The following is a 13,943-nucleotide window of genomic DNA, read 5'->3' on the forward strand; positions in this document are numbered from 1 at the left end:
CACTTCCTGACATGGACAGAGGTGGCAGCAGAGAGCACTGTGTCAGACTGGAGAGAATACACCACTTCCTGCAGGACATACAGCAACTGAAAAGTACTGAAAGACTGGAGATTTTTAATAGAAGTAAATTACAAATCTCTGGAATTTCCTAACACCAGATAATTGAATGAACTTTTTTTTCACAGGAGTACCGTTTTAATTCACAGCCTTAGGCCATGTTCACACTATGTATATTTCCGGCCGTAGTGCGAACCGCAAATATACTCCCGTAGTTTTGAGGTTGATGTGTACGCTTGGAAGTATACGATATACGGCTGCACAATGCGCACTACGTATGAGCCTACGGCCGAATCGTATACGGCGCCGTGAAAAATGAACAAGACCATTGTTTGCGGCCGGAACTGTTCCAACTCACGGCCGTGGATTTCCATGTGGTCCCGTACGAAGTACTTATTTCAGCCAAATTGAACTTGATTTTTAGATTAAAAATGTTCTGTGTGTTTTATTGGGCTGGGCGAAGATTTCCAAGTAAATGACCTGTTTCAGATCAGGAAGCATAACTGTACTACGGGCGTATGTTCGCGGTTCGCCCGCATGTTCGCAATCCGGCCGCATGTCTATTTTTCCCACGGACGTAGTTTCAGCCGCACATGTCCGGCCGCGTACGAACTACGGCCGGCATATATGTAGTGTGAACATAGCCTCATGCTGCGTTTACACGGAACGATTTTCGTTTGAATTTTCGCATAAACGATCACATTTGAGCCATAATCGTTCTTAAATAATCGTTCGCTGAAAATTCGCAGATCGCTTTGTGTAAACAGTCTTTTACCAATTTACCCTATGTAAAAGATGGGCTTAAGCGATCTTTAAAACGATCGCAATAACGATTTTTCTTACGAATTTTCAAACGATTTTTCTAACCATTTATTCGTCTAAACGCTGATCATTATGAAAACCAAATTGTTGCTTCAATATCGTTAAACGATCGATTGGGCAAATTATCGCTCCGTGTAAACATAGCATTAGGGCCATACTACATGGCCCCAGGCACCAGGTAAACAAACACCGATCTGCTAGATCGGCACTCGCTTACAGAGCCTGTTATACGGCTTAACTATCGTGCAGCAAGCACTGCGTATAAATTGTTAGCAAAAATGAGAAGGAACAAAAAAATAAATATATAAACTTACCTTTCGAGGCTTTTGGTGTCTTCCTGCCTGTTTCCTACTCACAGGAGTTGCCGCTGAAACTTCTACATCCGTTTTTTAAATGACAGCCAATCACTGACCAAGATGGCGCTGCAGCACCATCAGCTGATGATTTTATAACATGCTGGGCTCACACGGGGCTATATCTGCCCAATTCTGCCTGATTGGGCAGATAATTACCCCCAGGTAATAGGACCCTTAGGACCTGCTCTATAATGCACTCTACTCGCCTATCTACATTATAACAACTATCTTTTGTGTGTGTGTGTGTGTGTGGGGGGGGGGGGGGGGGTTAAGCTACTAAACAAATAATGACAAGCTCCTGGAAAAAGGCCCAGTTACTTTCCATAAAGTGAAATAGTTTTTTTTATTGTACAATAGGAGCTTTTTATAGCTAAAGCTTCCACTGTCCAGGCATGATGGGAATTGTAGTTATGCAACAGCTGGAGGGCCGAAGGTTCTCCATCCCTGGTCTAATTTGATGTAAAAGGAACTGTGAGTTTTTTTTAAAAAATTCCGGTGACATCATAAACTAATAAATGATGCCGAAAAACCTTTGCAACTACAGTTTAGGCTGGGTTCACACTATGTATATTTGAGGCTGTATTTGTGAGGCTGTATAGCAACCAAAACCAGGAGTGGATTGAAAACACAGAAAGGCTCTGTTCACATAATGTTGTAATTGAGTGGATGGCCGCCATTTAATGGCAAATTTTTGCTGTTATTTTAAAACAACGGCTGTTATATTGAAATAATGGCAGTTATTTACCGTTATATGACGGCCATCCACTCAATTTCAACATTGTGTGAACAGAGCCTTTCTGTGTTTTCAATCCACTCCTGGTTTTGGTTGCTATGAGGACCTGACTTGAGGACCAAATACTGCCTGAAGTATACAGTGTGTGAACCCAGCCTATAAGTAAATCTTTAGTAAGCGAAATTCTAGAAGTCTGTAAAGCTCAGCAGGCCTCCAAAACTACATCTATGGAATAATCACTAGATCATCTTAAAAAAAAAAAACTCTCCCCTAATAAAAGTTTCACAGAGGATACTGCTTTTTTTTTTATATATCAGGAAAACATGTAATAAAAAAATGATCAAAAATTTTCTTTCACACCAATATCTTACCAATAAAAACTATAGATCATGGAGCAAAAAATGACCCCAACCAGCCCTGTAGGCAGGGCCGTATTTGCCACTAGGCACCCGTGGTCCGGTGCCTAGGGCGGCGCCCTGCGGGGGGCGGCACCCGCAGGACACATTTCTTTTTTTTTTTAATTTTTTTTTTTTTTACCCCCTCCGCCGCCCCGCCGCTGACATCCGCGCCCGGGTGGTGCGGGGGGGGGGGGGGGTGGCGGGGGGTCAGCCGGCCGGCAGGGACAGAGGCAGGCTGGGAAGGAAGGTCCCCCTATGCAGGGCCGGCGTGAGCTTCCGGCACAGACTGTCACACAGGCCGGAAGCTCACAGTGCAGCCCCGCGATGCCCGAACTTCCCTGCTCAGCAGCGGCGTGATGACGTCACACGCACGCTGCTGAGCAGGGAAGTTTGGGCATCGCGGGGCTGCAATGTGAGCTTCCGGCCTGTGTGACAGTCTGTGCCGGAAGCTCACGCCGGCCCTGCATAGGGGGACCTTCCTTCCCAGCCTGCCTCTGTCCCTGCCGGCCGGCTAATCCCCCGCCCCCCCCCCCCCGCTGGTCCCTCTGCATCCCCCCCCAGCTGGTCCCTCTGCATCCCCCCCCAGCTGGTCCCTCTGCATCCCCCCCCAGCTGGTCTCTCTGCGCCCCCCCCCCCCCCCCCCCCCCGGCTGGTCCCTCTGCTCCCCTGCCACCCCAGCTGCCCTCCCATCTTCTCCCCCTACTCCCCCTCCCCCTGTCGCCCCAGCTGCTCCCCCTGTTACCCAGCTTCTCCGCCTTTCCCTGCCACCCCTAGCTGCTCCCCCTCCCCCTGTCGCCCCAGCTTCTCCCCCTGTTCCCCAGCTTCTCCCCTCCCTGTTAACCCGACTGCCCCCCTGTCGCCCCAGCTGCTCCCCCTGTTCCCCAGCTGCTCCCCCTGTTCCCCAGCTTCTCCCCCTGTCGCCCCAGGTTCTCCCCCTGTCACCCCAGCTTCTCCCCCTGCCACCCCAGCTGCCCTCCCATCTCCCCCTGCCACCCCTAGCTGCTTCCCCTCCCCCTGTCGCCCCAGCTGCTCCCCCTGTTCCCCAGCTTCTCCCCCTCCCCCTGTCACCCCAGCTTATCCCCCTCCCCCTGCCACCCCATCTTCTCCCCCTGTCGCCCCAGCTTCTCCCCATTGCCCCAGCTGCCTTCATCGCCCCAGCTGCTCCCCCTGTTCCCCAGCTTCTCCTGCTCCCCCTGTCACTACAGCTACTCCCCAGCTTCTCCCCCTCCCCCTATCACCGCAGCTGTTCCTCCTGCCATCCCCAGCTGCCTCCTTTCCCCAGTTACCCCCAGCTGCCTCCCTTCCCCAGTCACCCTGCTCTGCCCGCCTGCAGACCAGTTGTGGTCGGAGAAGTCATCATGATGCTGCACCAGATGGAGAAGAAAGAAAAAAGTGAGCAACGGCAATCGGAGAAGACGTCACCTGTGAGTCATTAGTAACTGCACTATAATCACTTCTATAGTGTGCAGAGCCTGTGTACCATTGGGGTCTAAATGGGTCAGTGTATGGTTTGCGGTAGTGTACTGACAGCCCTGCGGTCACTACAGTACACTAGCACAAACTTTTAAACTAGAATGCAACTACAACAGCTGCAGGTACTAAAACTCCCAGCATATCCTGAGGGCTGCAGACTTTCAGTACATGCTGGGAGTTGTAGTGCCTGCAGCTGTTGTAGTTGGGTCCTATACACTAGGTGCTTTGTGGGAGATCAGAATACATAGATTTGTGGGGGCTCAGTGCAGGGAAGTGACCCCAGAACATCACTAATAGGGGATACAACAAAAACATCTCCCCCTATCCCCTATTAGTGATGTTCTGGGGTCTCTTCCACACACTGAGCCCCCACAGATCTATGTATTCTGATCTCCCACAACGCCTCCAGGACCCAACTACAACAGCTGCAGGCACTACAACTCCCAGCATGTACTGAGTCTGCAGCCCTCAGGATATGCTGGGAGTTGTAGTGCCTGCAGCTGTTCTAGTTGGGTCCTAGGTGCATTATACGACATATAGGAATACATAGATCTGTGGGGGCTCAGTGCAGGGAAGTGACCCCAGAACATCACGAATAGGGGATAGGAGTAGATGTTTTTGTTCTATCCCCTATTAGTGATGTTCTGGGGTCACTTCCCTGCACTGACCCCACAGATCTCTGTATTCTGATCTTCCACCAAGCCTCCTAGGACCTAACAGCTGCATGCACTACAACTCCCAGCATGTACTGACAGTCTGCTGGATATGCTGGGAGTTGTAGTACAGTGTAGACAGATGTATTGCTGGACCTTCAGGGCTGATGGTTGTCACCCACAGATTGCAGCCACCAGGAGACTCTGCACACAGTGATTTATTATAGGGTTGTCCTCTCAGAGACTACAACTCCCAGCATACCCTGAGAGCTGTATAAATGGAGGGTGTTCTGAGATTTGTCACAGATACAGATAAATCCAGGAAAGGAGCGGGTCAGCATGTCGCGTTTCACTGGTTGTATATTGGTGAGCCCCAGGTGCCCCAGTCCAACACTGGACAGAAGCTGTCCCCAAATTAAGTCCCCGCCCTCCTTCCTTCCTCCATCACGTCTAATGATGAGAAGAGCGGGCATCAAGCAAAAGGGCACCCCAGTACTACTGACAGTCGGGGGGTGCCGCTCAGTAGTACTGGGTGCTGGAGTGCCGGCCTGCCAGCTGTGCCAGGGTATATACCATGCATGTAACCTGCCAGTGCCGAGGGGAAGGGGGCACTAGTTCGCCGGGGGGGGGGGGGGGGGGGGCGCCTCGGCATGCAAAGTGCCTAGGGCAGCATGAACTCTAAATACAGGCCTGCCTGTAGGAGGAAAAATGAAAGCGTTATGGCTCTTGGAAGGCGTGAAGAAACATTGCTTCGATGTGGCCTGGACATCCGTGCATTAATTACTTTGGTTATGAAGGGGTTAAAGATTTATTTATTTATTTAAATTACTTTACATGGGAGGATTAATCACTTTGAGTTCATTAGCAACTAGATCTCAAAATAACCCTTCCAGCATTAAAAAGACGCTACAATGTTGCAGATAAAGCCTGCCAGGAACTTGTTTACATCAGCTGTCCCAGAAGGGAGGGGGGAGGAGGGGGAGACAGAGAGAAAAGCTCACACACAGATTTTTGTGTTTACAGCAGAAAGCAGCAGCTGAGAACTGGGGGAAGGAGACTGAATAGATAATAACAAGTATGGAAGAAATTGTTAGTCTCACCATGGGCAGCAACATATCAAAAGCTATGTCTGAGTGGAATATCCCTTTATCTTCCCTAAAGAGGATGTACCACCGGCCGATAACCGTAGAAAGAACGGCACCGTACAGAGGAACCGGGCCGTAACGGCGCCGTTCTATCCCTGTGTCAGGTTAAAGAGGACGTGCCTGGTGGTACATCCTCTTTAACTAAAAAGTCACTGAGAATCTGGAATATTCCCAATAAAACCTTTATTACCATAAACATTTTTCTGAAGAATAAAAATGGTATAGTAAGTGATCTATTTTTGGATTATAGAAGAAGTATTTCTCTCTGTACTTATGACTCATTGGAATTTTTTTCCAATTCTCAGTGGTATTTTTTATAATGTCATCTGCTCCTGATTCGGGTTGATAACACCTCTAGTTTATATCTATATCCACAAATGAAAAGACTGTCTATTGAGAAAATAAGACATATCACTTAAAGGGGTCGTCCAGACACAAATATAAATGGTTTATTTCTCCTTCTGCACCCTCAAAAAACCTGCCTACTCCCCTCCCCTAATCCCATGTGGCTGCATCCCTGTCTGAGCTTGGTGCCGTCTGTGGTTTTCTTCTTGCTTCCAATGACATCTCATAAAGGTAGAACATGCCAGATGCAGGAAGATAGAGGACTGTGCGGAAGGGTGAAGACAGGACGGCAGCAACAGGAGATTTGGTAGAGATAGGTATATGGTCTTTTGTTTGCTGTTTTGTGCACAAGATGGCGTACAAAAGATGTTTGCCTGGAAAACCCCTTTAATTCTATTCCAGTTATAACAAAGTCCTGAAGATATGATAGAAAGACAGATATAGACATTGTAAAATATAAGCCTTGCTTAAAGGAGTTATCTGGTTCTCAGCTGCTGCTTTCTGCTGAAGACACAAAAATCTGTGTGTGAGTCTTTCTCTTTGTCCCCTCCTCCCCCCTCCCTTCTGAGACAGCTGATGTAAACAAGTCCCTGGCCGGCTGTCTCTGCACTCTGTATTGCTGGGAGGGTTAATCTGAGGTCACGTTGCTGGTGACCTCACTATGATTAAAGGCCCTATTGAACTGAACGATTATCGGCCTTACTTAGCCGATTAGTGACCACTCATGCCAATAATCGTTTAGCATAATGGCGCATGTTGGAAGGCAATGATCAGCGAACATGGGCTCATCGTGGTCTTTTAACATATTGAAAATCTGTATCAGTAATTGGAGAGGTGGCAGCAGTTTGCTACTGACTTCAATGGGATGCCCAAACCGTGTAAGGGTCATTCAGGTGTCCCCTCCCGCTTCTCCCTGCTCGCTGTCTGTGCATGTAATAGCACAGTGCAGAAAATGGAACGAGGGGGAAGCGAGTGTTAAGCTGCAGGTTGGTGCTCAATTCCCTTTCACATTGGGTCGTGTAATATGACCTTTAACCCCCCAGCATTACAGAGTGCAGAGTCGACCAGGGACACATACACCAGGATATACATAACAGAGGTATATACTATAGCTGCTGCTTAGCATCCCCCTCCCTATAGAATGACCTCTATAAAGGTCACTAAGCATGCCCATTCATCTGATTGGGACAGGTTCTGTCTATTATGCCTACAATCCACACGGCTTGCTGTAAAGCAGGAATTGGGAACCTTTGGCCCTCCAGCTGTTGCAAAATTACAATTCTTATCAGCCAAAGGCTGTCCAGGTGTGATGGGAATTGTAGTTTTGCAACAGCTGGAGGGCCAAAGGTTCTCTGTCCCTGCTGTAAAGCATAGCTGTAAATGTTGTTAAAATAGCTCAGGCAAGATGGCAGCCCCCTTAAAATTGTACAAGAAATGACATTAAAAATAGTAAAAAAAAAAAAAGATGTTTGAGTACCTGACTTTGACCTGAAAAAAAAATCTATGTAAATCTGAGTGATACATTCCCTTTAAATTAAAGTGTATATAGTAACTAAGGTGCTTCTGGCCGTGGTTGCGTCTGTGCAGTATGGAGACTCATGTACGTGTGTGCAGGTCATGCGGCACATTCCCAGCTCTGGTTTCCTCTGCCCGGCAGCTTTCATGCAGCTGTGCTGTGTACATGACGAGCGACGTGTGACTGTGTAGAGCTAGGCGGAGATAGGCCGGGGTTTGGTAAGAAATTGTGCGTGTCACAGCTCTGTTTTGGAACGTCCAGGTGCTGGAAGTAAACAGAAACATGCTATCAGCTGTCTAGACAGCAAACACATGAACGTCTGAGCCCTTTAAGGCTACACGCCTGCTGTGACGCTTCCCTCTCTCTGCAATCTCTACATGATCTCTGCTCTGCTACAGTATTTATACTGGAGCCAAAATAAAAGACAAGGAACTGGCTGAGCGAGTATGTTGTCACCGCTATTGTTAGCTGATTTTTACCTTTGGGCGTTCCTGTAGGAAAATAGACATCGCTAATCTTCTTGCGCAAACATTATTCATGATTCACTTTTCTATGCAGAATAAAAAGGGATTCAAATTCTCATGTTATATTTTGTTTTAGCCAATTGTTTATATGTTATAACTAATAGATCGACTATCTGTGGATGGGGACAAGTTAGCTTTAAGTGGAAAACCTTTTAAGTGGTGGAAAAATCAAAGAAAGTCCTCTGTATTGTCAATGAACCGGATATATGAGCAGCTACAGTTGAAATCATACTGAACAATGCAACATTTTTCTCCAGAACTGTTTACCGATTGGGGTCGAAACGTTGCATTGTTCAGTATTTGGACATGAAATAAAGCTTTGGAAATAAATGCTCCTGTGGGTATTGTTGAATTCTCCATTTCTGCATGGCTGGTGACTGTTTTAATGACTGGTACTCTTAAAGTGAAACTGTCACCCGCATTTTTCATTTTTTCATCTTTAAAAATGTTGAAATCACTAACTTTGCTCTATCCATACCTTATTTCACATGTTTAATCATGGTGCTGGTTGATGAAAAAACTGAACTTTGATGAGCTTGTTATTGTGCACTGGGCGGGGCTTAGCCTCTGAAGCGCCACATCGCTCCGCCGACTACACCGCCGTTGATCCCGCCCCCTTGGCTACGTCATCTCTCCAGGCCGCCGCTGCTACTTGTTTGGCCCTCCCAGCCTTCACCTGGATGTCGGGACGTGCGCGGCCACATCACCCAGCGTAATGCAAGTGCGGCCCCGTCATTTCTCGCGCAGACGCACTGGGTGAGTGCCGGGTCCCTCCACAGCCGGGCTGTCTCCTCACAGCCAGCAGCGAGAGCTCAGGGGTCATCAGGATGCCGACGGACATTAAGACAGCCCCACCATGCCGGCGCCTGCTAAAATCCGCTAAAATCCGGCTGTGGGCGGGCCCGGCACTCACCCAGTGCACCTGCGTGAGAAATGATGGGGCTGCACGCGCATTATGCTGGGTGATGTGGCCGCGCACGTCCCGACATCCAGGTGAAGGCTGAGAGGGCCAAACAAGTAGGAGCCGCAGCCTGGAGAGATGACGTAGCCAAGGGGGCGGGGTCAATGGTGGTGTAGTGGGCGGGGCGGTGTGGCGCTTCAGAGGCTAAGCCCCGCCCAGTGCACAATAACAAGCTCATCAAAGTTCAGTTTTCTCATCAACCAGCACCATGATTAAACATGTGAAATGAGGTATGGATAGAGCAAAATTAGTGATTTAAATATTTTTAAAGATGAAAAATGGGGGTGACAGTGTCACTTTAAGCATATGTTCACCCTGAGGAAAAAAGGCAGAAATTCTGCTCAGAATCCCATCTGGCTCACTGTCTCAATGTTATGTATAGGACGCCTCTAGTCAAAGAATTGACATGGTGGTGGTATATACAGCTCTTCCAGTCTATGGAGTATACAGGTTATTGTGGTGGTATATACAGACCCTCCAGTCTATGGAGTATACAAGTTATTGTGGTGGTATATACAGATATACCCATAATGATTGCTTACTCATAATGTGACGTTATTCAAGTTCTACGATGTCGTTCAAACCTGCTGGCACCCATGTGACCTCTTCTCCGGCTGTCCCGAATCTTCAGAGTGATCTCATACAGAAGCATTGAAGACACTGATTTTCAGTCTTCAAAATCACAGTAGAATCATAGGGGTCAGAAGCGATGTGACGTGGGCACCAACAGGATCCGAATGGTGTTGGAGAACCAGAATAGTGCAGCACCGAAGTTATCATCACGGGTGGGGGCGCCTGCAGCCAGGCAGCAAATAAAAAACATTTGGGGGAATGCTTCTTTAAAGGGAATCTCTCACTAGGTTTATACCGTCTCAAATGAGGGCCGCATAAACTAGTGACAGAAATGCTGAACAGATCGGTGTATTACTTAGCCGTTCTTCTTATATGTAGGAGAATGGGCTTTGTGACACACTACTGTGTGGCTACTGATTTAACAGCTCTCTGTCTATACACATCATTTATACGCAGTATAGGTAGACAACTGCCAATCATCAGCCGGTGGGCAGAGTGTGCTAGTGCTCATGAATATCCAGGACTGTCAAGCACAGAATGGAGAGGACTACTTATTGTCCATGTTATTTAGGAGGAGATCTCTGGATCAGCTACACAGAACAATGTAAGTGAAACATCATCCTGCTCAGCTTCTCTGTCACTAGTATATACTACCCTGAGATAGGACGCCATAAACCTACTGACAGAGTCTCTTTAAAGCAGCAAGGACCTTGTAACTAAATGGAGACATTTTTTATATGTGCTGTTATCTGTAGCCTTAAAGGGAAGGTTTCACCTACACTTTTTTTTTTTACTGTTTAGAATCAGATACTAAAACTTTTTTTTTTTTATTGTATTCTGTTTTTATATTCTGACTGTAATTTTTATTTTATTTTATTTTTTGTACATTGTTTTGAGGGTGGCCATATTGCCTGGGCTGTTCTTAACAGCATTTAGTGACATGCTTTACAGCAAGACTCATGGACATAGACGGCAATAGACAGACAGTCCCCTAGAGATGAATTTGAGACATTACTGAGCGTGCTCTGTGACCTGTGAAGAGGTCATTCCACAGGGAGCTGCTATTGTCTCCTCTTTCTACTGGTGTCACATGATGCTGCAATGATGTACAGGTAACTTTACAGCACACTAGACAGAAAAATGAAAAAGACGTCCGAAAATAATGATCATGTTCATTATTTTGACGTCCACTATAAAAACGTCCATTATTCAATACATTGTTTTCATTGGACATCTGTCTTCCCATTGACTTCAATACATTGCCATCTCAGTCAGTTAAATTGCGGCGAAAACTGACGTTTTTTTAAATAGTAAAATCGGCCGCATTTTCTCTATTTTTGATGTTGTGTGAAAATAGCCTTATGGTGCTTTTATTTTTTCACATATGGGGCTGTATGGGGTGTAATTTTTTGCGCCATGATCTCTAGTTTTTATTAGTACCATATTTGTTTACATTAGACGTATTGATCAATTTTTATTTTTTTTATTTATTACAATTTTTATTATTTTTTTATATAAAATGTAATAAAAGTCATCAATCTTTTAGTTTTTTTAACTGCTTTTTGTTTACGCTATTCACCGTGCGGTAACAATATTAATTTATTTTAATAAATCGGACGATTAAGCATGCTACGGTGTATAATAGGTTTATTAATTTTTTTATTTTTATGTGTTTCTTTATAAATTGGAAAAGGGGGTTATTTACTTTTTATTGGGGGAGGGGCTACAGTGTGTTTTTAAAAACGTTAACATTTTTACATTGAATTTTTAATCTCTGGTCATTGCTATGCCATAGCATAGCATTGATCAGTGTTATCTGCAATTATTGCATAGAGCCTGCCTGTGGCAGCCAATCTGACTGCCGGGAGGAAGGTAAGGGACCTCCGGCAGTCAGATAGGATGATCGGAACCCCACATCACGCTGTCCCCATCAGGGACCCACACAATTTTCTGACACCAGTTGATTTTAAAGAAAAAAATTAGATGGATCTTGGCAAACCAATTTCACTAGGACTGGAGAACTGTCTATTTTTTGGGGGCTGTCACAGTGGGGAAAATAATATCTGGACATGTTGGATTTTACCATGCTCAAATAGAAGGTAAGAAAAAGAAAGCAAAAAGTGAAGGGCGGTGGCTCAAGTGACATAGTACCAGAGGTTGTGGCCTTTGGCCAGTAGTGGATTATAATTGGGGCGTTTTAGGCGGCAGCCCGGGGCCCTGAGCTCCTGGGGGGCCCATGACCACCCAAAAAGACTTATACTTTCAGTGGTGTACTGTCTCCTGGCTACACTTCTGCCATGATTTGCAAAAAATCACAGTTTTTTTATGGCAATTTCGCACAAATCAGGCCATCATGACATTATCTATCCTGTACTATGAACGCCAGGCTAGTGCCGCCATAGTTACAGTGGGGTGGGGGGGCCCAGGCTTGGTGAACTGCCCGGGGCCTATGGTAAAGTCAATCCGCCCCTGCCTTTGGCCCACATATGTAAGGGGCCTATTACACAGCCCGACAGTAGCGGATTATAATAGGTCCTTTTCGGGCAGTAGCCTGGGGCCCTGAGCTCCAGGGGGGCCCATAGCCACCCAAAAAACTTATACTTTCAGTGGTGTATTGTCTCCTGGCTGCAGTTCTGCCATGATTTGTAAAAAATCGCAGCTTTTTTACACAGTTTTGCACAAATTAGGGTATCATTACATTATCTATCCTGTACTACTATGAACACCATGCTAGTGCTGCCATAGTTACAGTGGGGTGGGGGGGCCCAGGCTTGGTCAACAGCCCGGGGCCTATGGTAAAGTTAATCCGCCCCTGCAGCCCGATAACCTGAGGTAAGCGAGTGCCGATCTGCTAGATAGGCACTCGATTACTGAGCCCATAGATGGCACCCCTGTCACCCATCACTGCTGCCACGCAATGTAAAATCATGTATAATTTAAAAAAAAAAAAGATCACATAGCTGCGGGAGGTAACAGTCACAGCCATAGAAAAAGACACCAGTATTATCAGTGCCACATGGTACAGACTTTGCATAGGAGCCCGGGAGCTTGCAGATATCCTTGTAGTAGTCTATGAAGAGAAGGTACTGAAAGTATATGGAAAGGCGACACGTTTCTGACATAGCTAGAAGTTACACTGTCATAAGGACGTTTTTGTGATATATTTTTTTCATGCTCTGGTCAAAAAAAATAAAATAAGATTTTTTTTGCAATATGTGGGAACTTTTTTTTACTGCAATGGAAACTGCAAGCACAACTTTATTAATATATTTTTTTGTAGTTGTATTATAGCACCATAGTGAGAGCTACAAACAACAGGACATTTGTGCTGGATCTTTTACTGCATTGCTCCTTTAGGATATAATGTGAATGGAAAAATATAGGTTCTAGGCCCATTGCACCATTTTCCATCACTGGGTGAAAAGAGTTTGTTGTTTAGCCTATAGATATAGAAATATATATATAGATATATACTTGTTTTTTTAGTCCTGTAATTGAATGACAATGCATTTTAAGTTTATCTTTTATTTCAGGAAATCAGAGTAATGTAGTGATATGGAAATGATGTGACTCTGAGAAAGATGTCGAAATGTGGAGATGACTACTGAGACTTCCAAAAAAAATAGGATGACGTCCGTGGAGCAGGTAAGAGTGCATTGTTGTTGTTCACAGAATACATAATATTTACCCCGGGCCAGCTCTTACCTTGTCCAGGGGGGGGCGCAAGTGAGTATGGGGAATCCTGGGGACTTGCTCTGGATTTCTAAAACTACAACGAAGTAGAAGATCATTGTCTATTACTGCAAGATGCATCGTCAAGTTTTCATTATTACCCAATATAGTGAGAATACAGAATGTTATACATGGAGTTATTTATGTTCTCTTTGTTTACCATCGATGTATAGTATGTATGTTGGCTACAGGGTAATAAAAAGTATACCATAACGTGTACTCTCACTGTATTCTGCTTTGGCGCCAACATATAGGATATATTCCATATTTCTCCCATCAGTTTGTATAATCTATTATTACAGCAACAAGAGTCAAAGTGCAATAAAGGAAAATATTGGACCCATAAAAATCTGGAGCTATGTGCTTGTTTATGTTTTCTTCTGTTTATTACCCCACCCATCCTGAGTCAGCTCTATGACATCATGGGTAAAAGTCTTAGCTTCTTGGAAGAGGAGAGTATATTGTTCTGCTGTTGGTGATTCACTAAGATTACATTTGTAAAGATACGGCTCTTCTGCTGAACTAGTTAGGATTTTGAAGTCTTCATAGATAACATTTCTTGACAAGCTATTACAGTAGTAGCAGACAAATGGCATTGATTTATAATATCATTGGTGTTGGAGGAGCCATGGCTGGGACTGACATAATAGAGAGT

General features: G+C 45.5%; 2 long non-coding RNA genes across 3 annotated transcripts in view; one reads left to right on the forward strand and one right to left on the reverse strand.

The window, feature by feature from the left end:
• The window catches only part of LOC138773780 (uncharacterized), a 303,380-nt gene that overhangs the window by 223,054 nt on the left and 66,383 nt on the right, over positions 1-13,943 (forward strand). For both annotated transcript variants that reach the window (XR_011360216.1, XR_011360217.1), the window contains exon 6: positions 13,090-13,201. This is a non-coding gene — a long non-coding RNA (uncharacterized lncRNA). The remainder of the gene's footprint in view (positions 1-13,089; positions 13,202-13,943) is intronic.
• LOC138773781 (uncharacterized) overlaps positions 1-13,943 on the reverse strand; it is a 56,188-nt gene that overhangs the window by 30,445 nt on the left and 11,800 nt on the right. The gene's annotated exons all lie outside the window — the stretch shown is intronic.

Source organism: Dendropsophus ebraccatus, chromosome 15 (genome assembly GCF_027789765.1).
Source record: "Dendropsophus ebraccatus isolate aDenEbr1 chromosome 15, aDenEbr1.pat, whole genome shotgun sequence".
NCBI lineage: Eukaryota > Metazoa > Chordata > Amphibia > Anura > Hylidae > Dendropsophus > Dendropsophus ebraccatus.